General features: G+C 34.7%; 2 long non-coding RNA genes across 4 annotated transcripts in view; one reads left to right on the top strand and one right to left on the bottom strand.

The window, feature by feature from the left end:
- The window catches only part of LOC111767863 (uncharacterized), a 784370-nt gene that overhangs the window by 163290 nt on the left and 596651 nt on the right, over positions 1 to 24429 (bottom strand). The window lies entirely within an intron of this gene.
- On the top strand, positions 3235 to 13148 carry LOC111767861 (uncharacterized). The gene is made up of 2 exons (XR_002799763.2): positions 3235 to 3317; positions 9194 to 13148. It is a non-coding gene; the product is annotated as an uncharacterized lncRNA (long non-coding RNA).

Consider the following 24429-nt stretch of genomic DNA (forward strand, 5'->3'; position numbering starts at 1 on the left):
TGTGGTTTTTATTCCTCAGTTCGTTGATGTGGTGTATCACGTTGATTGATTTGTGGATGTTGAACCATCCCTGTGTCCCTGGTATGAATCCCACCTGATCATGATGTATGATACTTTTGATGAATTGCTGAATTCTGGTGGCCAAAATTTTGTTTAGAATTTTTGCATCTATGTTCATCAGTGATATTGGCCTGTAGTTCTCTTTTTTCGTGGTGTCCTTGTCAGGTTTTGGTATCAGCGTGATGTTGGCCTCATAGAATGTGTTAGGAAGTGTTCCATCTTCCCTAATTTTTTGGAATAGCTTGAAAATGATAGGTATTAAATCCTCTCTGAAAGTTTGGTAGAATTCCCCAGGAAAGCCATCTGGTCCTGGGGTTTTATTCTTTGGGATGTTCTTGATTGCTGTTTCAATCTCTTTCCTTGTGATTGGTTGTTCAAATTGTCTGCCTCTTCTTGAGTGAGCTTTGGGAGATTGTAGGAGTCCAAGAATTTATCCATTTCCTCTAGGTTATCCATTCTGTTGGCATATAGTTTTTCATAGTATTCTCTTATAATCAGTTGTATTTCTGCAGAGTCTGTTGTTATTTCTCCTCTTTCGTTTCTGATTTTGTTTATTTGAGCTTTCTCCCTTTTCTTCTTTGTAAGTCTGGCTAGTGGTTTGTCAATTTTATTTATCTTCTCAAAAAAACAGCTCTTTGTTTCATTGATCCTTTCTACTGCCTTTTTCGTTTCAGTAGTATTTATTTCTGCTTTGATTTTTATTATTTCTCTCCTTCTGCTGACTTTGGGCTTTATTTGTTCTTTTTTCTCTAGTTTAGTTAGGTGTAGTTTAAGATTGCTTATTTGGGATTTTTCTTGTTTGTTAAGATGTGCCTGTATTGCGATGAATTTTCCTCTTAATACAGCTTTTGCTGTATCCCATATGAGTTGGTATGGCATGCTATCATTTTCATTTGTTTCCTGGTATTTTTTTATTTCTTCTTTAATTTCTTCAATGATCCATTGCTTGTTCAGTAGTGTGTTGTTTAGTCTCCACATCTTTGTGCCTTTTTCAGCTTTTTTCTTGTAATTAATTTCTAGCCTTATAGCATTATGATCAGAGAAGATGCTTGTTATTATTTCAATTTTTTTTTAAATTTGTAGAGGCTTGCCTTGTTTCCCAACATATGGTCTATACTTGAGAATGTTCCATGTGCACTTGAGAAGAAGGTGTATTCAGCTGTTTTAGGGTGAAGTGATCTATATATGTCTATTAAGTCCAATTGTTTTAGTTTTTCATTTAGCTCCACTATTTCCTTGTTGATTTTCTGTCTGGATGATCTGTCCATTGATGTGAGTGGGGTGTTGAGGTCCCCTACTATTATTGTGTTGTTTTTGACATCTTCCTTTAGGTCTGTTAATAGTTGCTTTATGAATCGTGGTGCTCCTGTGTTGGGTGCATAGATATTTATAAGCGTTATTTCTTCTTGATGAAGTGTCCCTTTGATCATCATATATTGTCCCTCTGTGTCTCTCTTTACCTGTCTTATTTTGTCTGATATAAGAATTGCAACACTTGCCTTTTTTTGCTTGCTATTAGCTTGAAGTATTGTCCTCCACCCCTTCACTCTGAGCCTGTGTTTGTCCTTGGGGCTGAGGTGTGTTTCCCGGAGGCGACAAATTGTTGGATCTTGTTCTTTAATCCATTTTGCCACTCTGTGTCTTTTTATTGGAGCGTTCAATCCATTTACATTGAGAGTGATTATTGATGCATGTGGACTTAATATTGTCAATCTGTCACTCATTATCTTGTTTTCCTGCATTTCTTTTCCTGTGTGCTTTAGCCTACCCATTTAATACTGCAATTTCTTATGCTGGGTATCTTAGATTTTTCCTTATTTATGATTTGTGACTCTGTTCTGTATTTTATTTTAGTGTCTACCCTGAAGTTTGTATTTAGAATCTTGTGTATAATATAGTCTATTCTCTGGTGGTCTCTTACTTACTTGGCCAATACTGATTTAGACCCTTTGCTCTTCCCCTCCTAAATAATTATTTTCATTTCTTATTCCAACTCGTGTTATGAATTTGTAGTTAGAGTGATAAGATCGTCCTTGCTTTGGTAGTTTCCTTACCTTTACCCTAATGCTATAGTTGAATATTTGCTATCCTGTTCTGGTTCTATCCATCAGTCTCCCTAGTCTGTGGATTGTGACCCCTTTCTCCCTTTTTTCTTTTTTCAGGTACTAGAGCCTTCTTAAGGATTTCTTGTAGTGGAGGGCTTTTAGTTACAAATTACCTTAACTTTTGTTTGTCTGGAAAAGATTTAATTTCTCCCTCACATCTGAAGGAAATTCTTGCTGGATAGAGTATTCTTGGCTGAAGATTTTTATCTTTTAAAGCTTTGAATATGTCACTCCACTCTCTCCTAGCTTCTAAGGTTTCTGTAGAGAAATCCACTGAAAGTCTGATAGGAGTTCCTTTGTAGGTTATTCTCTTCTTTTTTCTTACTTCCCTGAGTATTCTTTCTTTATCTTTCCTTCTTTCCAATTGTACTACTATGTGCCTTGCAGTAGGTCTTTTTACATTGACAAATCTAGGAGATCTGAAAGCTGCTTCTACACACATTTCTCCGTCAATCCCTAGATTTGGGAAGTTCTCTTCAATAATTTTGTTAAGCACACTTTCTGCTCCATTTTCCTTTTCCATGTTCTCGGGAATTCCTATGATCCTTAAGTTCTTACTCCTCATTGAATCCACTATCTCTCAGAGATTTTCCTCACTTTTTTAAATTCTTAGTTCTCTTTCTTCCTCTGTCTGGAGCATTCAGCCTGTCTGTCTTCACTTATGTTAATTTGCTCTTCTATGGTGTCTACACGGGCATTCAGGGAATCTGTATTCTGTTTTATCTGGTCCATTGTATTTTTCATCTCTAGTAATTCTGTTTGATTCTACTTTATAATTTCAATCTCTTTAGTGAAGTAACTCCAGAACTCATTGGCTTGTTTCTCTATCTTTCTCTCTATCTCATTGAGTTTTTTGATTATAGCTGCTCTGAACTCATTATCACTTAGTTTACCTAATTCCAAGTCCTCAGGACTTAATTCTATGTTTTTATTGTTTTCCTTCTGGTCTGGGGCTTTTATAAATTGCTGGATGGTAGAGGAGCAGTTTTTTCACATGGTGGTAGAATTCGGTTGCAGTTACAGCCTGTCGCCACTAGATGGGGGTCGAGAGCCACGTGTTCTGCGCTCTCCGCCTTCGGGCAAGATGGCGGCTCCCAGTGCACTTCTCCGTCAGGGAGGGGCTGCTATTCTCGGGTGCCGATCTGGATTCAGGTCAGTTTTGTTCTCTGGTCTCCCGAGGCCCTGGGTTTATGGCGTCTCGGCGCACAGAAGCTTTCCCCCGTTAGGGGGTTTCCACTGAACAAGCGGCAGGAGTCCTGGATGATCCCCCAGTCTTGCGGCCCCTCCCCCGCTCCTTCCCGGACTGCGCAGCAGGGATGCAGACTCTAGGGGAGGGAGCACGTTCTCTCCTACCCATTCCAGCACCTCCAAGGTCATGAGCAAGGTTTATGTTCTCTGCCTTCTTGGTATTGTAGGTCTCTAACGTGTTGGCATTAGATTTATTCTCTGAAATTCAGTTTTTCCAATCCTTTGTTGTATTTTGGAGGGGAGAGAATCCCGGGTCAGCTCACCCCGCCATTTTGCTCCACCCCTTCTCCTTTTTTTCTCTTAACATTGTCTTTTGCAGAGCAGAACGTTTTTTAAATTTTAATGAAGTCCAGCTTACCAATTCTTTTTTCATGAATTGTGTCTTTGGGATTGTATTCAAAAACTCATCATCATACCCAAGGTCATCTAGGCTTTCTCCTATGTTACCTTGTAGGAGTTATATAGTTCTGCATTTTCTATTTAGATCTACAATCCGTTTTGAGTTAATTTTTGTGAAGGGTGTAAGGTCTGCATCTAGATTCATTTTTTTTCTTGCATGTGAATGTCCAGGTCTGCCATCTCCATTTGTTGAAGAGACTATCTTTGCATTTGCATCTTTGTCAAAGATCAATTGACTATATTTATGTGAGTTTAGTTCTGGGCTCTCTATTCTGTTCCATTGATCTGTTTGTCTGTTCTTTCATCAGTATCACACTGTCTTAATTTCTGTAGCTTGATAGTAAGTCTTGAAGTTGCGTAGAGTCAATCCTTCATTTTTGTTCTTCTACTTCAATATTATGTTGGGTGTTCTGGGTCTTTTGCCCAAAGATATTTTTAACTGCATCATTCATTAAAAATATTTCTAGATGGAATATGCAATAATATCACTGAGACAATTTTTACATTCTATTGCACATAAAAAATTATACCCAGTTTCAGTGTAAATGTTTTGCGCACAGTTACTTATTCTCTCTTTCTCTTTCCCTCTGACTCTCACTCTAGTTCTCACTCTTGTGCTTATTCTCTTTTCCTCTCAAACAGGCAGGCCCAAACTGATTTATTAAACCAAATCAAATGAGTAACACCAAATTTTTTTTGACTACTTAAATTTGATACCTGGTAAACGTTTATGAAATACTATCAAAAATGCTGAAACAAATACATTCTTCTACAGAGAAAGACTAGTTTTATAGGCGCATGTGTGTTCAGACACACACACAGACCCAGTCTGAAAGAACAGTAACTCTATCTTTTTCTGATCTCAGTCCAATGCTTGTGCTACGGAGTTGAGTAATAGGAAGAGGGAGATATAGCTGTATTTCACACTCTGCTTTCTCTCTCTAATATAGAAAGTGAATTTTCTCCTTTGGCAGAATGCATTCAAGAGTGTGACTCAAGCGTATTTTTATGAATGATTAGGTAAAATCACTAGGTGGTAAGATAACCAAATTTTGATAATGGTGCATCTCACCTGTAAATAACCACTATGTTTACAGAAACGTAACAGTCCTACAAAGTAAAGCCTGAGTATGAAAAACGCATGAACTCCACACCAACAAATTGGTTGCAAGCATTTAATCATGTAGCTTTTGTGAGGTGCTTTACTCCTTTACACAATGCCAAGGCTGAGAAGTAGACCAAAAAACAAATAAATCATGTGGCTTAAAATGCACTTAAAATTAGATTTTGAATGAGAGTAGTAACATTTACATAGAATTATATTGGTTAGAGAAAATCTGAAATTTTGACAAGACAAACAGCTATTGGCTCGAGAGATGTGGAGTTTAATCCAGGTTGTTCATGGAATGGTTATGCACCAGATGCCATAATATTTTCCAGGGTGGAGGAAAAGCTCCAAAAATAATAGATAACTACATGTAAAGAGGATAATTGATTAAGAGGGACTTACAAACCTCCAAAACAGTGTGGGGCTATTAATTATTTAGGAAAATGTAACCAGATAGATTAAGAAGGAATCTAATGTATCTTTAATAAGCAACATTTTCCTGCCATAATATGTGGGATTGGTTCGAATAATTGACTAAAATTTCCTTCTAGTCACTAAAATCTCCAGGTTTATTTGACTTTGTTTAAAGGAACTGGAAAGGATAACATAATGTTTCATGACTGGATGCTGTTAAATAATTTATTGAAAGAAAAAATATAATATCAGGAACTGTGTGCTGTCATATTTTTGTTTTTAAAGAATCTATATAGAGAGTGAAATTTTAAAAAAGTCCCATAAATTTAAAACCATAGTAATTGTTCCCCAATAGTAAGCACAAGCATTAAAAATAATTTCTCAGCAGTAAAATACCTTAGTTTAAGGTCCAAATGCAACAGAAATTATTCTAACCTGTATTTTTAATTTAATTTCTATTCACACTTTTCTTTGGATGGCTGGTAATGTTAGTAACATGATTATTTGTTGTGAAATATGACTTAGAAGTTACTTTTAAAACTGGGGTTTAGGGGCTGGCCCGGTGGCCAAGCGGTTAAGTCTGCGTGCTCTGCTGTGGCGGCCTAGGGTTTCACCGGTACGGATTCTGGGTGCGGACGTGGCACTGCTTGTCAGGCCACGTTGAGGCAGCGTCCCACATGCCACAACTAGAAGGACGTGCAACTAATATATACAACTATATACCAGGGGGATTTGGGGAGATAAAGCAGGAAAAAAAAGAAAAAAGATTGGCAACAGTTGTTAGCTCAGGTGCCGATCTTTAAAAAAACAAACAAAAAACTGGAGTTTAAAACATTATCGTGAAAGATTTAAACACTAATTTAAACAAATTCAAATGTCCTTGCAACTGTTATTATGGCCTTTCAGGGGCCTAATGTGCTTTTCCTTCCCTGTATTTGGGCTCCTGTCTTTGCTTCAGGGAGTATACTGGAAGGCAACTCAAGTTGATGAGAGCTTCTGCTTTAGAATCTCACGTGGGTATGTTTCTGTGTGTGTTTGCTGTAAATAATTGATGGGTCTAAGTGATTCTAGATTGGCAATATGCAATGTGATGTTCACTGTCTTAATCTCCCTAGGTTAAGCAGAGGATGCCCCATAGAGCATCTGGCCCTTGCAAACAAAGCATAATAATGCACAGGAAATTGTGTACTTAGTCAGTGGTCTCAGAGAGGACTGTGAAAGTTAATACCATAATAACCTTAAGAAGCAGGCTATTACTATGACTGTTAGCGTAACGGCTGAAACTTCAAATATTAACCAAATATTGTAACTTTTAGGGTTACAAAACAAAATAGGAAGTGGAAAGCGATACTTCTTTTTGCTTGTATTAATGATACAGTGAAAATTAAATTTGCATTGGTCATGCCTTTGAGTTTTTTATTCTGACTGTGGTGAAATCTCAATGCCATGATGGATTATTTGTTATACGTGGACCTCTCTAAGACTTTATCTTAACCCTGCAAATAATGAAAGGGGATAAAGTGGATGTGGTGGAGTAAAAGAATTGAAACTAATGAGAATCTACTGAATATTAGACCCTGCCCTCACACCATGGCGAGAGCTAGGATTCTAAGCCAGGTGTATTGAACTAAAACTACACACTCTATGCCAATACTCCCTCTGTGTGAAGACAGGGGATTTGTGTAAAACACTTCTCTATTTTCCAGCCTATGGAAAGAAGACTCAAAGAGAGATTGTCACAGAGGAGACCAACATTAGTGAAAAGTCTAAATCTAAACTACAGGTTCTTAGAAGGAAAAATGATATATTGAGTTTGCTTGAAATTTTGAATCTTTAATTATGTAAAAGGGAATGCTAAATGGTAAGGTCAGGTGGCAGATCGCCTCACAACATTTTACCAGCAGAAGAAAGAACCGAAAATTTTACTCAGAGACGTAAGAGAAATGAAATATATAAGAATAATTTCGATGGAAATCTTAATATAATGGAAGCAGAGATAGAATAATAGGATTTTAGGATATATTTAACTATCATTTTTTATATTTAGTATTATCATACTGAAATGGCATCCGTAACATATCACTTATTGACCAGTTCTTAGATTTTTCTTTACTACAATTTATGTTTAAATAGAGCTTTATAAAACTAATAGCTTATTTATAAACTGAATATATTCTATTACTGATTGACATGCTTTCAGAAAATTCGTTTTACTTGAATTGACAAATACTACAAACCGCCCTGACCGAAAAGTCAGATATTAAAGAGCATTGTTAAAGATATTTAGCATCTAGTTAAGTTTTCCTTCCTGATACATCATGAAAATTCAAATATCATTGGAAATGGAAGAGTAATGGATAAAAAATTACTTTAATAGTGTGTGTCAGAAAAAATTATTATATATTTTTCTATTTAAACTTTGCATAGAATCTTCTCTCCTAAATACGAAGGGTAATTTGTACCTCAATATTAAGCTAGATTTGGTTTGGAAAATATAGGATTGGGAAGGATTACAGAAGTTAATTAAAATGTGTAGATAAGAAATTTGACCTAGTTTCACACTTGGGTTAGTACACTTATTGTAAGGATAGTGAGTTATACAAAAATCATTTTTACTACAAAAGAATATTGAGAAGTCTCCAAATAACTATTTCATCAAACAATTTCAATGTGTAAATCACTATTGTATATAATCTAGAAAACTCCAGTGAACTCCTCTCTGGAATAAAGCTTTCACAAATATGAGAGTTCCTGAGGGAACTAGAAAAGATTTGGTGCAGTCTATGGATAGCCCAGTTATCCGGGCACCTTGTAGGCTTGCTAGGGCCTGCATAGGGAAGGTTTTGCTGTGATAACACTGAAGTGTGGATCACAGAACAGAGACTAATACCCTAAACCCATGCAAATTATAGTACCAGTTTTTATGCTCTGCTAAAAAAAATAAGTACTAAGAGACACACAAAGAGGGAAGTCATATTTTGTACATAGCAACTACACTTGTATATTCCTGTACTGCTCCATTCCACCCCCGAACTCAGAAACACTTAGTGGAATGTAATTCTGGATATGTCGTAGATAAGACTGAATAAATGATTAAAATTTCCATGATAGATCTAATAAATTCATCCTAGGGGAAAATAAATGGAAAAACATTTCCATCAATGGAATAAATGGAGAGATGAACTTGAAGAACTAAAATTTTCACATTTATTTTAAACTCCCATTTAAACATTTAGCATGTCTGAATAGCACCTAGATTAACTACTTTTGCAGGTGAGAAGCAATTCATTTTTTTTTTCTTATCTCCAGGGAAATTATTTACTCCACATTATAGGCTTTTCACCTGCAAAATTTCATTTCAAAAATTACTTGTTGATGAATGAGAGACAAGGAAAAGAATAATGAATTTTAAATGAAAGTTATTAGCTTCCATTTTCTTCCAGATTTGGGGCATGAGACTAATCCACTTGTTTAGTGCCAATTTGGAATGTAAATAAACTTTTCTTCTCGTTCTTGTGAAAGTCTGTGTAGTAATTCAGGTGCCATGGAGAAACATATTAACCCTCTCATCACACAATGATGATCTTTAAGGCACTGTTGTTGTAAACCTTTACCTGCCCATAGAAATTTTTGCTATCCAGAGAAAATGATTTGATGGTGGGGAGGGTGAAGACTGTGACAATAAAAAAAAAGAAATCAGGAATAGTTGATTCCAACCATAATTTAATAAAATCTTAAAGCAGAGTAGCAGAACATGTCTCTTTTTGATTATTGTAATAACTAGATTATAATATTTATAAACTTTTTTTTGCTTTACAAACTGCTTTCAATGATATATTTGTTTTCTTCCTCCTTATAGTTCAGCAGCGTTAGTCCCACACTCCATTGAAAAGGCCCAACAAACAGTGAAAAGAAATGGACTTGAAAGCAACGTATTGCAATGCTGAAGACAAAGTATTGGCTGGAATGGTATATATTTGGACAGTCATAACTATGATATTAAAGGAGACAGGCCACGTCTGACCTGCTGTTGATATAACCATAGGCTGGCAACACATGCCTCAAGAGCCGCACAACCTTCCATCATTCAAGATTCGTGGAGGACAGATGTTTTCCATCAGAGTGATAGTATTTTTACACTGCTTTCATTAAACTGTCATTTCTTAAACTGCTTCAATTTCAGGCGCCTTTTATCGCTTTGTTAGTTTTAATGCATCTCTCTATACGTTGGATGACAGAGAGGTAGCCCTGACTTTAATTGTGTGTATATTTCCCAAAAATTGGGCCATACACACTCACAGGAGCCCCCTCTGGAATTGCACCTAATTGTGAAGTGAAAGCAATATGGGAGCAAGCACCATAAAGATCACTAGTTATTCATGACGTGGAGACTGAGAAGTATTATGTATGTATTAAAATGCTTTGAAGTGAAACATTTATGCAACTCACTTTGAAAGAATCAATAACTTTGATATATTAGTGCAGTTGAAAATACTGTTCACTTAGCACAAAATGGATGTAAGACAGAAATAAAATGAATGTTCAAAACCAACAGCTATCTGGCAAACTCAAAAAACACCATCAGTACAATTGAACTAAATGATCCTTTCTGCAACTTCCTCTTTAATGCAAAGGTTTAAAAGTGTCCATTGTATATCATTTTGATATTAAATGGCAATATTTACTTGAATTTCCTCAGTTAGATTTATTTTATTTTATTCTATTGTTTTCATGACTTATAAGGTACAACCATTAGAATCTTAGTTCAAACGTAGGCTTAGAAGGGGAAATTTATTCCTAAACCATAATTAGTAGAGAATGGTGACTGTTTGAACCATTATGCATAAGAGTTAATTGATGAGAGAGAACCCATAACACATCAGCATCAGCTCATTCTAACTTTATGCTGATTTTTCCCTACACTCTGATGAGAGAATATCAGGAATAAAAATACTGAAAAGGCTGTTTTAGAATGAATTGAAAATCTTCTGAATTTGTGATCTGCTGTACATATTTTAGAGACTTGCAAAAGAGCAAAATTAAGAGAAAACTATTTTTAAATGTTAAAAGTTCTCCATTTAGAATTCCTGAAATTAATATAAAGATACTAAATTGCAATCCTAATCACTGTGAAGAGACATTATCCAGGAATATTTTCCACCTACACTCCACTTTTCCTTGCAAATCACACTTTTGGGTTATTATCACAGTAATGAGTATAGTTGTTAATGTGGTCCCTGATCTTCTGGTAATAAATTTGTATTCCATTAAAAGGAACAGACAGTGAATTAGAGGTCAGTTAGATTTTATCGCAATATGAATCAAGCTCTTTGATTGAAATTCATTTTCTAGGTTATATTTTGATTGTGTTGAATGTTTGTTTCTGAAAGCAAACAAAATTTTGTGATGCTTGTGTATTTGCTAAGCAGGCTCTAAACAAATAATCAAGAAATTATCTCTGAAAAAAGAAGATGCAATGTTCTCTATACTTACTAGTATACTTCATAACATGAAATTTAATTAGCCAAATTCAATAATTCACAAAGCTGGTAAAAGAATGATAACGAACCATCATAGAATAAGTACAGGGACACTGTGCACAGATATATTTCATTAATGGAATTAATTTAGAATTTTAATTAAATAGGTTACTTACTAGCCCACACTATAATTTCATTAAATTAAATGATAATGCTTCACTACCAAGCATCTATTAAAGGACCCTCCCAATTGAGGCATACATTGTACAGTTTCACACAGTCAAAATAGATGGACAAGTTTAAAAAAATTGATCCTTCTTTTAACTATGCTCAGGAAGTTTTTAAGCAAAACAATTAATAAATCTAAAACATATAGTTTCACGCAAAGAGAATCATTAAACTTTCTCAAAATTTTATAAAACCAGTCTACCAATAGGTATATGAAGATTTTAAAAACTATTCTCCTGTGCGCTCTCTGTCTAAACTTAAAGCCATTTTGTATGTATGAATTTGAACAGATATAAGATTAGAAAAGCTCTAATTGGTATATTTCTTTTATTCATTAACAAACACTTATTGAGTGTCTGCTATGGGTCAGTTCTGTACTAGACGCTGGAGATATAGTAAGGAATTAAAAGACAGATAAAATGCCTGCCCTCATAAATTTTTCTACTGGGGATTTTGTAGAAAATTTGTGAAGATAATCAAGATTATGCGAAATGTTATGGTCACATAATTTTATTTTTACTTCTCATTGACTTTAGGTTTCTTGCATTTTCATCCATAATTTTACTTTAAAATTTTTATTTTATGCAATTTTGCATACATACTTTATGCTCTGGTACAGAAATTATATCATTATTTGTGTTGTAATTGAACATATTAAAACATTGTATATTGAACTTGCATAGTACCAAAAATTCTATGCAAAAACTGTCGTTTTAATATAATGTATATTTAAAGTATAAGGATACAGTCTATGTAATATTTTCTAGTTAGCATTAATTTAATTTGGTATTGGTCATTAAGAGACAGGGGCCATTTTCTTCAGCTACTATCATTTTGAAGTTATAGATTGGAATCAAATGGAAAAGGATTATATTTTTCAGTGTTCTATTGTTTTCTCTTAGTATATTAATAGTCATTCATGGATATGAAGGCAGATGAACAGCAGATATAATACAAATATTCATATGTAATGATCTACACTATATTTTAACATTAATAAACTTTACAAAAGAAAAAGTGATAATTGTAGAAGGGAAAACTAATGGTTAATGATTTCTCACAGAAATAAAGTATAAATTATATTTAAATGGTATTTTAAAATAGTTTATACAAATAAACAATGGAAAATTTTACTTTTCCTTCCTTACTTTTACTGTGTAAGGATATTATCTCTGACTTTTCAAATCAAAATTTAGAAATGCATAAGGATAATGTAAAGAAAAATGGGGACTAAACAGTCCCCAATTAGTTAACTCTTACCCAGGTGTTTTTTTAAATTTTATTTTCATCTCATTATTTTTAGGGCAACTAGCCATAATTTCACTTTTAAAGCTATACTAAATAACTTCAGATAAATGAAAACTTTCATCACTGAGTTTTCTTGTACTTCAAGTGAATTATAAGAAACTATTTTTTGACAGATTGTAAGAAATGAAATAAATTGATAGATAATTGCCAATTTTCTTCACATCAAACAATACACATGTGCTAATATTTTATTTTACTTTTCATTCAATCTATTTAATAATTTGATATTGAACTTTGTGAGTTTTATGTAAGTAATTTATCAGAATTAAGTTTAATCCCATTCTTTCAGTTATAATGATGCATAAACTAAACATTAGTTTAAATAATTTTCTTAAAAAGCTGTCAACAAGTAATTTACTTTAATTTAGCTAATCTACAACTATCATGTACTATGAGTCTGGAATGATGCGGGATTTTCACTCATGTAAAAAAATTTTTTTAAAGTATTTATAAGTGGCACATAATCATTCTTTTAGAGGCATACCTCATTTTATTTATGCTTCACTTTATTGCGCTTTGCTGATGTTTGCATTTTTCACAAACTGAAGGTTTGTAGCAATCCTGCATGGAGCAAACCTATAAGCACCATTTTTCCAACAGTACTTCTTCATTTCATGTCTCTGTGTCACATTTTGGTAGTTCTCACAATATTTCAAAATTTCATTGTTATTATATTTGTCATGGTCATCTGCGATCAGTGATCTTTGATGTTACCATTGTAATTGTTTTGGGGCACCATGAACCATGCCCATATAAGGTGGAAAACTTAATAAATGTTGTGTGTGTTCCGACTGCTCCACTGACTGACCATTCTCCCATCTCTCTCCCACTCCTTGGGTCTCTCTTTCCCCTGAGATACAATATTGAAATTAGGCCAATTAATAACCCCACAATGGCCTCTCAGTGTTCAAGTGAAAGGAAAAGTCAGATGTCTCTCACATTAAATCAAAAGCTAGAAATGGATAAGCTTAGTGAGGAAGGCATGTCAAAAGCCAAGATAAGCCAAAAGCTGGGCCTCTTGCACCAAACAGGTCAGCTGAGTTGTGAATGCAAAAGAAAAGTTCTTGAAGTAAATTAAAAGTGCTACTCCAATGAACACATGAATGACAAGAAGTGAAACAGCCTTATTGCTGGTAAAGAGAAAGTTTTAGTGATCTGGATAGAAGATCAAACCAGCCACAATATTCCCTTAAGCCAAAGCCTAATTCAGAACAAGGCCCTAATTCTCTTTAGTTCTATGAAGGCTGAGAGAGGAGAGGAAGCTGCAGAAGAAAAGTTTGCAGCTAGCAGAGGTTGGTTCATGAGGTCTAAAGAAAGAAGCCATCTCCATAACATAAAAGTGCAAAGTGAAGCAGCAAGTGCTGATGGAGAAGCTGCAGCAAGTTATCCAGAAGATCTAGCTGAGATCATTAATGAAGGTGGCTACACTAAACAGATTTTCAACATAGAAGAAAGAGTCTTATGTTGGAAGATGTCATCTAGGACTTTCATAGCTAGCGAGGGAAAGTCAACGTCAAGCTTCAAAGTTTCAAAGGACAAGCTGACTCTCTTGTTAGAGACTAATGAAGCTGGTGACTTTAAATTGAAACCAATGCTCATTTACCTTTCCAAAAATCCTAGGGCCCTTAAGAATTATACTAAATCTGCTCTGCGTGTGCTCTATAAACGGAACAAGGCCTGGATGACAGCACATCTGTTTACAACATGGTTTACTGAATATTCTAAGCCCACTTTTGAGACCTACTTCTCAGAAGAAAAGATTCTGTTCAAAATATTACTGCTCATTGACAATGCACCTGGTAACCCAAGAGCTTCGATGGAGATGTACAATGAGATTAATATTTTCATGCCTGCTAACACAACATCCATTCTGCAGTCCATGGCCAAGGAGTAATTTTGATTTTCAAGTCTCATTACTTAAGGAATACATTTTGTAAGGCTATAGCTGCCATAGACAGTGATTCTTCTGATGGGTCTAGGCCAAGTCAATTTAAAACCCTCTGGAAAGGATTCACCATTCTAGATACCATTAAGAACAATCACAGTTCATGGAAAGAGGTCAAAATAGCCATATTAACAGGAGTTTGGAAGTTGATTCCAACCCTCATGGGTGATTTTGAGAGGTTCAAGACTTCAGTGGATGAAGTAATTGCAGATGTGGTAGAAACATTAAGAGAACTAGAAGTGGAGCTTGGAAATGTGACCAATTTGCTGCAATCTCATGATAAAACCTTGACAGATAGGGAGTTGCTTCTTACGGATGAGCAAAGAAAGTGGTTTCTTGAGAGAGAATCTTCTCCTCGTTAAGACTGTTGAAATGACAACAAAGGATTTAGAATATTACTTAAACTTAGTGGATAAAGCAGAGGCAGGATTTGAGAGGACTGACTCTAATTTTAAAGGAAGTTCTACTATGAGTAAAATGCTATCAAACAGCATCACATACTACACAGAAATCGATTGAGAAAGGAAGCGTCAACTGATGCAGCAAACTACATTGTTGTCTTATTTTTAGAAATTGCCGCAGCTGCCCCAACCTTCAGTAACCACCACCCTGATCAGTCAGCAGCCATCAACATTGAGGTGAGATCCTCCACCAGCAGAAAGATTATGACTTGCTGAAGGCTCAGATGATGGTTAGCATTTTTTAGCAATAAAGTATTCTTAATTAAGATATGTACATTGTTTTAAAAAACATAATGTTATTGCACACTTACTAGACTACAGTATAGTGTAAACATAATTTTTATATGAACTGGGAAACCAAAAGTATTCTGTGCCTCACTTTATTGCAATATTCACTTTATTGTGGTGGTTTGGAACCAAACCACAGTATCTCCAAGGTATGCCTGTACTTTTTACACAAACAATGTTATTTGGCTCACTCACATTTACACTACTCATGTATAAACATAGGTTTTAATGTAGATTAAAAAGTAAATCATACTTGTCTAACAACTTCAAGTCCCTTGAAAATATTTTAGGCACTGTATTATAAAAGAAATCCCATCATTTTTTTCACTAAAAAGTAAGCCTAGAAAAAGAAATATCTCAAAGGTATCTCTTAGAATTTTATTTGAGGAGAGAATGTGACACTTTTAAAAATATAAAACAAATTCACTACGCTAAAATTTACTTATCTTTTCAGTTCTTCTTGGAACTGTCCTATTCTAAAAGTTTAACTCACTGTTACAAGCTTTTTGGAAAGCACTCCAAAATAATGCATGTGAGAAAACATTATCCATTACTCACTACATTATTAATTTCAATTTATCTCCATCATTCGAAACCAACCAAGGGATTAGACATTGCTGTCTTTTTCTTTTCCTTTTTCTCAAATAATTATATAAGTAGTTCCCCCCATCTTAAACACTACAGATTTAGATGCATTTCATCATCATCTCCTATTCTATTCTATCTGAAGATTATGCATTTAGAATCTGTTTATGAAATATGATAAATTTATTTTGTTGTCAACATTAAATTTTATAGGTGTGTGCTTTGTATGTGATAACGAATGGAAACTCTGCCTATATCTAAATAAAACATTTTTAAACATTTTTAAAATTCTGCACCTAGACCTCAAGAATAAGCCTCATTTTTTGCATTCTATGGTTGTATACAGTGCACATATAGATTGTGTCACATACTAAACAGAGTCTTCATTAATCAGAACATTTTTCTGCAATACCCGAAGCACCTAGCTCAGAAACAAACGCTGAAGACTACAACTAACTTAACATTTGTAGAAAATATAACTATAGAATACAGTTCATGGGCCGGCTCCATGGCCGAGTGGTTAAGTTCGCGTGCTCCGCTTAGCCCAGGTGCCAATCCTTAAAAAAAAAAAAAAAAAGATTGGCAACAGTTGTTAGCCCAGGTGCCAATCTTTAAGAAAAAAAAAGAATACAGTTCAATTTTTTTTTTCCTATTTAAAAATAGGACTTCCTGTGGTATTGCTCTTAGACTCAAATACCACATGCTGGAAAGATCCTAATCCCAAATTCAATGCTAAGATGAATTACTCACTCACTCTATGCTTTAAATTACGTGTCTTACCCCTGATTACCTGACAGGTCATTTGAAAAATTTGCTAATAGCTTAGAGAGAACTGAAATATATATACATTTAAATCATGAAGAACATATACAATTTCAACAGTTCTAAATATAAGAGAATAAAATTTCTAAAAGTATATTAACAATCTATTATAACCGGGATAGAGATATATTTGTAGAACTGAGTAGCATTAAGAGGAATGAAAAGAGAACAAGTGTTAAAGTAAGGCAGACAGAGACATGATTCCCAGCTCTAGCACCCCTAGCTTGACAATCAAGTTACTCTTCTGAGCCGCATCTCTGAAGTTGGAATAGTCAAATCCACTTCACATCATGGTCATGTTTAAAATGCACCTGGCATATTTTAGACTTTCAATAAATGTTAGACCTCTTAAATTATTTGATAAAGATCATCAGTATGACATCTGCACATGAATTCAGCAGGTTTCACATAAAAAGTAAGATTTTAGCAAAGAACTTCCATAGACTACGTCTTTGTCTCTATCCACTGTCTACTTTTTAATTTGTTTGAATAAATACAGCAAACTACAGAGGACATAATAACAAACCTCCAAAAACCAAGAATTAGCAAACACTAACATTTTGTGATTTTCCCTAATGTTTTCTAAGTAAAATAATTACAACTTTAAAAATAACTTTATTCTATTCCCTAGACCTCTTCTTCCTTCTCATCTCAAGGACATCTACCATCACAATTTTGTATTTGTCATTCAATATATTCCTTCACATATTCATTACATATATAAGCATCAGATAATTCATAGTGATATTTTGTCTGTTTTGGTCTCAATAAATGCTACTTAATTGTCCATATTATTCTGTTCATTTATTTTACTATTATATAGTATTTCATTCTGATAGAAGCTAATATTTACTGAACATTTCCTGGTTTTCTAGGTGAGCTAGGTGTCAATCATTGTGTTAAATAATTCATGTGTGTTAATTCACTGTACCTTCACTCAAACCTATGGAGACCTTTATTATTTTTATATTTTTTGTTATAATTCATTTTACGTTATATATTTTATTTAAATTTTGCAATATTGTTATTTTACAGATGATCCAAATGGAGCACAGAGAAGTTAAGTAACTTGTGCAATGCTACATAGGTAATAAACATAGAGCTGGAATTTGAACCCAGGCTGTCCGGATCCAGAGCCCACACATTTATCACATTACCCTTATACTTAAAATCAAAGAATGGACCATATGTTTGTATTTCTTTTCCCATTGATGGACAAACCAGCTGTTTCCAATTTTTTATCCTTGCAAAACACTGCAATAAATGTCCTTGCATATGTCTCCTGGTTTCCATACAAGAGATCCTTCAGGGCAGAGGCTCAGGTGGGTTATTTGGGGGTTTGGGGGTACACATGCATCCAAAAGTGACCAGTCTTATACTAGCCTTTCTATCTCCATATACTGAGGCTCAAGAAGACCAAGACACAATTGACAATATTTTTTTCTAGTTAAAGACCTCTCATTTTTGGAGGAAACTACGCTCTATACTTAGTATGTCTGATATTCTTTGCTCATCTTGTGTTACAGAATGTTTCCACATCAAGAGAAAATCTATGCCTATCTAAGAAACATCTAATATCCTACTAAAGGATTGCTAGATAAAATATAGAATGTCCAGTTAAGTTGAAATTTCTAATAAAAAATGAATATTTTAGTATATGGCATAGAATACATTGTACTTAAAATTATTTTTCATCAGGAAATCAAATTTAACTCAGTGTCTTTATTTTTATTTGCTAAATTTGACAATCCTACAAATAAGCCAACCACTGGATGGCTAATAAACAAAAGAACCACCCCTTCTCAGTGGTAGGCACATCGAGGGGATGTCATTGATCCAGTGCCACAAAATCTATGTATTAAGTGGGACTAGTCTCTTCTCTGTCTTTCAGAACGCATCACGTTCTACTCAAGTGGAAGTAGACAGAAGATGTACATATTTTACCCAATTTTTCTTACAAAAAGAGTTATCAGAAACCTTTCTGCTGTCGAATATTAAGTGCTGCAATGCCTTCCTCAACTCAGGATATCTTATCTCATTTTATTTTTCTTGTATACTGACACATTAAGGTACCTTTTTTTTGCATCTTATTCCTGACAATATAACAGAAGGATCGTTACCATCTGCCGACCTCATCGGTTTTGCCTCTTCAACCTCATGCCCAGCTTCACTTCCTCTCTATTCTATGCCATAAAAATGCACTCTGATAGAATAAAACTGGGTGGCAGAACACAAAAGGTGCTGCCAGTAAGCTAAACTGACATTACATTAAATAATGAGGAATTTATAAGTGAGAGAATCCTATATGATTCACCCAATGCCTCATTTTACGGTAAAAAAAAAAAGAAGAGGAATTTAATCCAAATTGAATCATCCTTCCTAGAAAATGAGTCTCTCTGAATAAGCAGGAACAAAGGACAGTCAGTGGGTCTCAGGTATTGCAGCTGCCAAAGATGAAATTTCTGCTCCAGGGCATACTCATTTCACTAGTTAAGTGCTACTTGAACTAATAGCAATTTCTTAGGTGAAAAGAATTTTGATCCTTTTCTTATTTTTCCATTATAGAGCTTTGGCATTTCATCAATTGGCATATCCTACCACATTGTGCTGAAATGTTTCGAAGGTTTTGCTGAGAATATGGAGGGATGCTTTTGTCTATAAAATAAACCATCAGTTCGGACTGGGATTTTTTTTCCAAAAGAAGTCAAGTTGATTACTTGGCATCAGTCCTTCATCACAGATACTACTGAAGGAAAAAGGAGTGTGAAAAAACTGAAGGACATGAAGCCCGTGGGGAAATAACGATGTATAAGTGCTGCAGAGAGCAGCCAGAAATGGAATAATATTTCTTCTGTGAGGACCTTAGTAATAACAACCCATGAGTGATGAGACTTATTGCAAATAGCAAGAGTGCTGTGGGAGAATAATAAAAAATACTACACTGTGAAGAATACCGTTTCACATGCCCTAGCTCCTTCTCTTTCTTCACAGATCATTTGAGCTCTCTTTTTCATTATTCCTCCGTCCAGACAACAATAAATATTCATGGACTGCCAGATATGTGTCAAGGACTAAAAGGTACAGCTATGGAAAACACATGATGTCTGATCTCAGAAAGACCCAAATTTGATGTAAAAATAAATAATAAGCAACTACAACTCAAATACAGAAATACCAATAATGTTGATATGTGGGGGATCCACAAAGAAAGGAGGAAGTCATTGTAACCATGGAGTTGGCTAGTGAAATGTTCACATAGGAAGTGACATTATGTGTGTTGCAATGGAGGAGTAGGGTTTTGTCAGGCTAAGAAGTGGGGAAAGGAAATTCCAACTAAATAGGTCAGCCAAAGTAATATATAACAAATAATCTGATTGCTAGGAGGATTTGCTGTTTATAATGGTGAAACTGGAAAGATATGCTGTGGCAAGATTATGAGTAGCCTTGTAGATCTTACAGAGAAATATGGATGTTATATGAACATAGGGAATAGGAAGTCAATGTGGGTGTATAAGAAAAGAATGAGACATGATTCAATGTGTATTTTTAGTGGCAATGTGAAGAACAGGTAAGAGGGAAAAAAGTTAGAGATAATTACATCAATTAGGAAGTTATTGTAATCATCCAGATGAAAAAGATGATGAAAACTCAAGATAGTAGCTGGATAGAGAGAGAATGGAAGGCAGATTCACTTAGGAAGTGGAATTGACAGGATTTGGTGATGGTTGGGTGAGACAGGAGATGGGGACTACTATAAAATTTTGCTCTTGCACGAATGAGTATATTCTGATTCCTTAGAAAGAGATTTTGGGTGGATGGGAGAGGAAGATAAATATTAAATTTTGAATCTAGAAGTGAAGCTCTAGAATCACCTTTATTTTTTACTCAATATATGTTTACCACAAATTTAGCCCCATGAGCTATAATATAGAAAGCCCATTAATTGGACATATCATAGACAATCTCAAGTGTTTGTAATTTTAGATTTAAAGTCTAGATAGCCTGAAAATTTTTAAATATTTTCAGATTACAGTTACTAGATCCATGTAGCTAATTAACAGACTTGAGTGCCAGCTTTTTGTTTCTGAATATAACTTAATAGAGTGGAACATTTAGGGGACAGAAAGGATTCTGTCCTTGAATGACCTATTAAACTTTATTAATGACTGAGAACAACATATGCTTACAAAATTTCAAGTCAATTTCAATTAACCAACTGTTAAAGAAATATGAGTTTAATTATGCAAAAAAATAGAAACTCTAACCCATTTGAATACTTATCCATTCCAATTTTATATTCAAGAGAGAATAATATTAATTGAGACTGTTGGAAATTTGTAACATGAAAGGGCTTTAACTAAGATTATTCATTTCGAAATTATTTAACTTAATCTCACATGAACCTGGCAGTACTCTTGTAAAATATCTGTTTTGTAGATAAAGAAATTGAAAATAAAAAATATTACAGTCTCAGAAAGTTGACTCAGTTTGATGAAAATTCATACTGCTTTAGGTAATGGAGTTAGGATACAAACCAAGCTCTTTGACTCCAGTCTACCCAATAAGTCTACAACAGCAGTCGAAGACAATTCAGAATAACAAATCTTTGTTGAATTCCCATATTGTTTCCTCTTATAATGCCTTTCAAAAAGGGAATCTGGTAGGATTTTATAAAAATAAGACTTGAAGACATTCCTGGCAGAAAGAAATAGAATAAAAGCAAGAAATAATGACCATGAAAAAGAAACAGGAAATATGGTTCTGATTTGTGATATAGATTTCTCTTAATGAGAGACTCTATAGTCTGTGGTCATATGGCAGAGAAACTTTAATATCAGGTTAAGGTGTGACTAAATTAATAAAAAGCATTAGAGTTTCAGGTTTTGTTTAATGTTTTACAAAGATAAATACTGTTTTCAAACAAAATCTCATATGGAACCCTCAAATATAAAATGTATTAAATTGAGACACCGTGGTGGAAGCTGGAGCAAGGAAGTAGTTTTTGTCTGCTTCCTATGATAAATATGATAACATTAAAATAGAACTTTTATGCCACAAAAATCCCTCCATAGTGAAAATGCTCTGATCAAAGGAAGAATATAAAATATTTGCAGCAAATGTGATAGACATAGAGCTACTTATTTACCATAGAAACATGATATGAATTTATAAGAGAAAAAGAGCAACCACCAAAAACCCAAATGGGTAAAAGCACAGAATGGGGATTTGTACACAAGACATACATTCATGAAAAAGTATTAGACATAATTAATGAAAGTCATATTAGAATCATGTTAGAATATAACTTTCCCTATCAGATTAACTACTACAAAGTTGTAACACACAATAAGGACATCAAGAAATAGGCACTGGCGCCCACTACAGGTGAGAGAAGTCTCTGGCTTTGACGGGGCAACTGGGCAATTAATTAAATTTAAAAGGCATCTGACCTTTGACCTAGTAATTCTTCTTCAAATATTTATCACACATACATGCTTTTACTAGGTGCAGAGATATATGTACAAACATCATTATATCATTATTCACTATTGTAAAATCCTGGAAGCAGTGTACTTAACTATAGGAATCCTTTTTGTTTACGTACATCGAAACCATGAAATGCAAGGCTGTCTTTTAAAAGCTAAACTTACAAGTGCTTTGTTTTGGAAAATTCTCAATGATCTACATAAGTAAAAACAAAACAGTAAGCACTGTGCATCATATTCTATTTGAGAGTGTAGTTATAATTTTATAAAAAGCTGGTTATTGCAGTTGCATTTCCGTACATTAGCTATCAGTACACATAGAAGTTGTATTAACCTATGTATTATGTTATAAAGAAACAATAATTCATTTTAATAATTATAAACAAGTAAAAGCAGAATGAATCAATAAAGTATAGAGAATACCAGCTGTTCTAAATTAAGAAAAATGCCAATTGAAACGCAGATGAACTTGCTTTAGAGTAAAACCAAAGAGAACACAGACCTTTATGCAGGTCCTATGATACCTAGATCAGAATCTAGAGATTTCCTCTACTAAAAGTTTCCAGAGCTGAGGGCAGTGGAGGGTAGAGAGGAGGTAAGCAGCGCAAAGCGGGGAAGCAAGAACCACAAGAAGAAAGTTGAGGGGTTTTTTTTGTTTGTTGTTTTATTTTGTTTTGGTCCCAAACAGTATCGATCTAAGAAACCAATGAACATGGAGGAAGGCCAGGATCAGCACCGAAGATAATTCCTCACCTTGAACAAATAGACAGGTTTTAGCTTTGGGCACTTGAAGTCTTCCCAGAAAGTAGAACTGCAACTTTACCTGGAAATTCACATATACTGTGAAGTACCCCTCAGCCCACCTAGAATGTTTATTAAGGATCCCATGTATTCCAACAATAATTTCCATTCACCAATGACTTACTAATAACATCATACTTCAATGAATACCTGAATGTGGCCTCAGGCTGCCTATGCTGGGAAGAAGCTATGGCAATTCTTGCTCTCCCTTTAAAATGTTATGCACCAGAAGAAAGCCACTCTGGTTGCCAGCAAAGGAATCTCTCAATACTTCCTCTCTCTCTCTCTTCCCCTCCCCCCACCATCCCCTTCCTCCCTCTGGGGTTCTTTTTCTGAAACAGGGGCTCCCTGTTGCCTGCTCCCTGCTGCTCTCCCTGGCTGGTTACACCAAGATAAGTTCCATCCTTGATAGGAGTCATAAAACAAGTTTGTGAATGGGAAAACTGTTTGTTATCCAGGTCTTTTTCCGTTCTGAAGGTCATGTGGTAAAATGAAAAGAAACAGCAAGGCCTCTTCCTAGTACAGTAAAGGTAGGAATACTCAGCCTTTGTTGCATGTAGCAAGTTAACTGCTATATATGAAATCACTTTATAAATATTAAAGCATTGTCTATTGTAATGCAGAACTATTTGATTCAATGATAATAAGCCTAGCTATGATGCACTGAGTGAGCACTCTCTAAGTGCCCAGGCTTGTCCTTAGCTATTTATCACTTTCGCACTATTCTGCCCATATCAGGTCTTGGCTTTATTCCCCAACAGATGTGACTTTTGCCTTTGACTTTTCCAAACTTACATCTTGTCTCCAGAAAGTGCAATCTGCCTAGAGCAGCCAAATTGGGGAGATTCACTATTAATAAGGGGAGATTAGACTCTTCAACGAGGGAAGTATCACCAACAGCAGCTGAAAGACATTTTTAAAGCGCTAATCGTTAAAATTTGTTTACAGTAGGTTTTGGTGATTTAAAAATCTTGTAATGACTGCATGCTAATAAAAAATAAGATTGAACATCTTGGTGTCACCGACAAAAGTTTTCATTGGCATTCTTGCAAGTCAAGGGAGAGACAAATGGAGATATCTGATTTCAAATATTTGAAGAACCTCGATCTATTATGTGTCCCAGAAAACAGGAGTAGAGTTAATAAGTGAGAGTTACACATCGGCCCATTATCTAGGTGCTAAGAATATCAGATAATGGTTCACATTTGTCATTTTTCCTCATTCTGATGTGTTCAAAATTAATCAATATTATCAAGACTCAACCAACACTTGAATTTTATTTCAAAGGTGACATTAAGATAATTGAATCCCATTTTTTTCAAGAACAAAAAGATAAAGACAAAAAAAAAAAAAGAAACCCACACCACTTTTTATAGCACCATGGGGACTTAGCAAAATAACTTTAAGATTTATTTTCATGACCTCATTGTGCTAAAGAGTTCCCATGGACTACTAGCTGAACTAGTTCCCAAGATGAGACTGCCAAGCCAGGGGAACTATCTAAGACCCCCAGCTCAAAAAAGGGAGCATGCTGATTTTTAAGACAGGAGTTTGTCCCATAACATGGTTTTACTCCACACTGTGTTTATTTTGGAACTAGACACGTAAATTTTTCATAGAATATTCAAGGAAAGTATCAAATGAATCCAAATGATTTCGATATGTTGACAGTCTATGTACTAATAAGAAAA

This window comes from Equus caballus, chromosome 14 (assembly GCF_041296265.1).
Source record: "Equus caballus isolate H_3958 breed thoroughbred chromosome 14, TB-T2T, whole genome shotgun sequence".
In the NCBI taxonomy this organism is placed as follows: domain Eukaryota; kingdom Metazoa; phylum Chordata; class Mammalia; order Perissodactyla; family Equidae; genus Equus; species Equus caballus.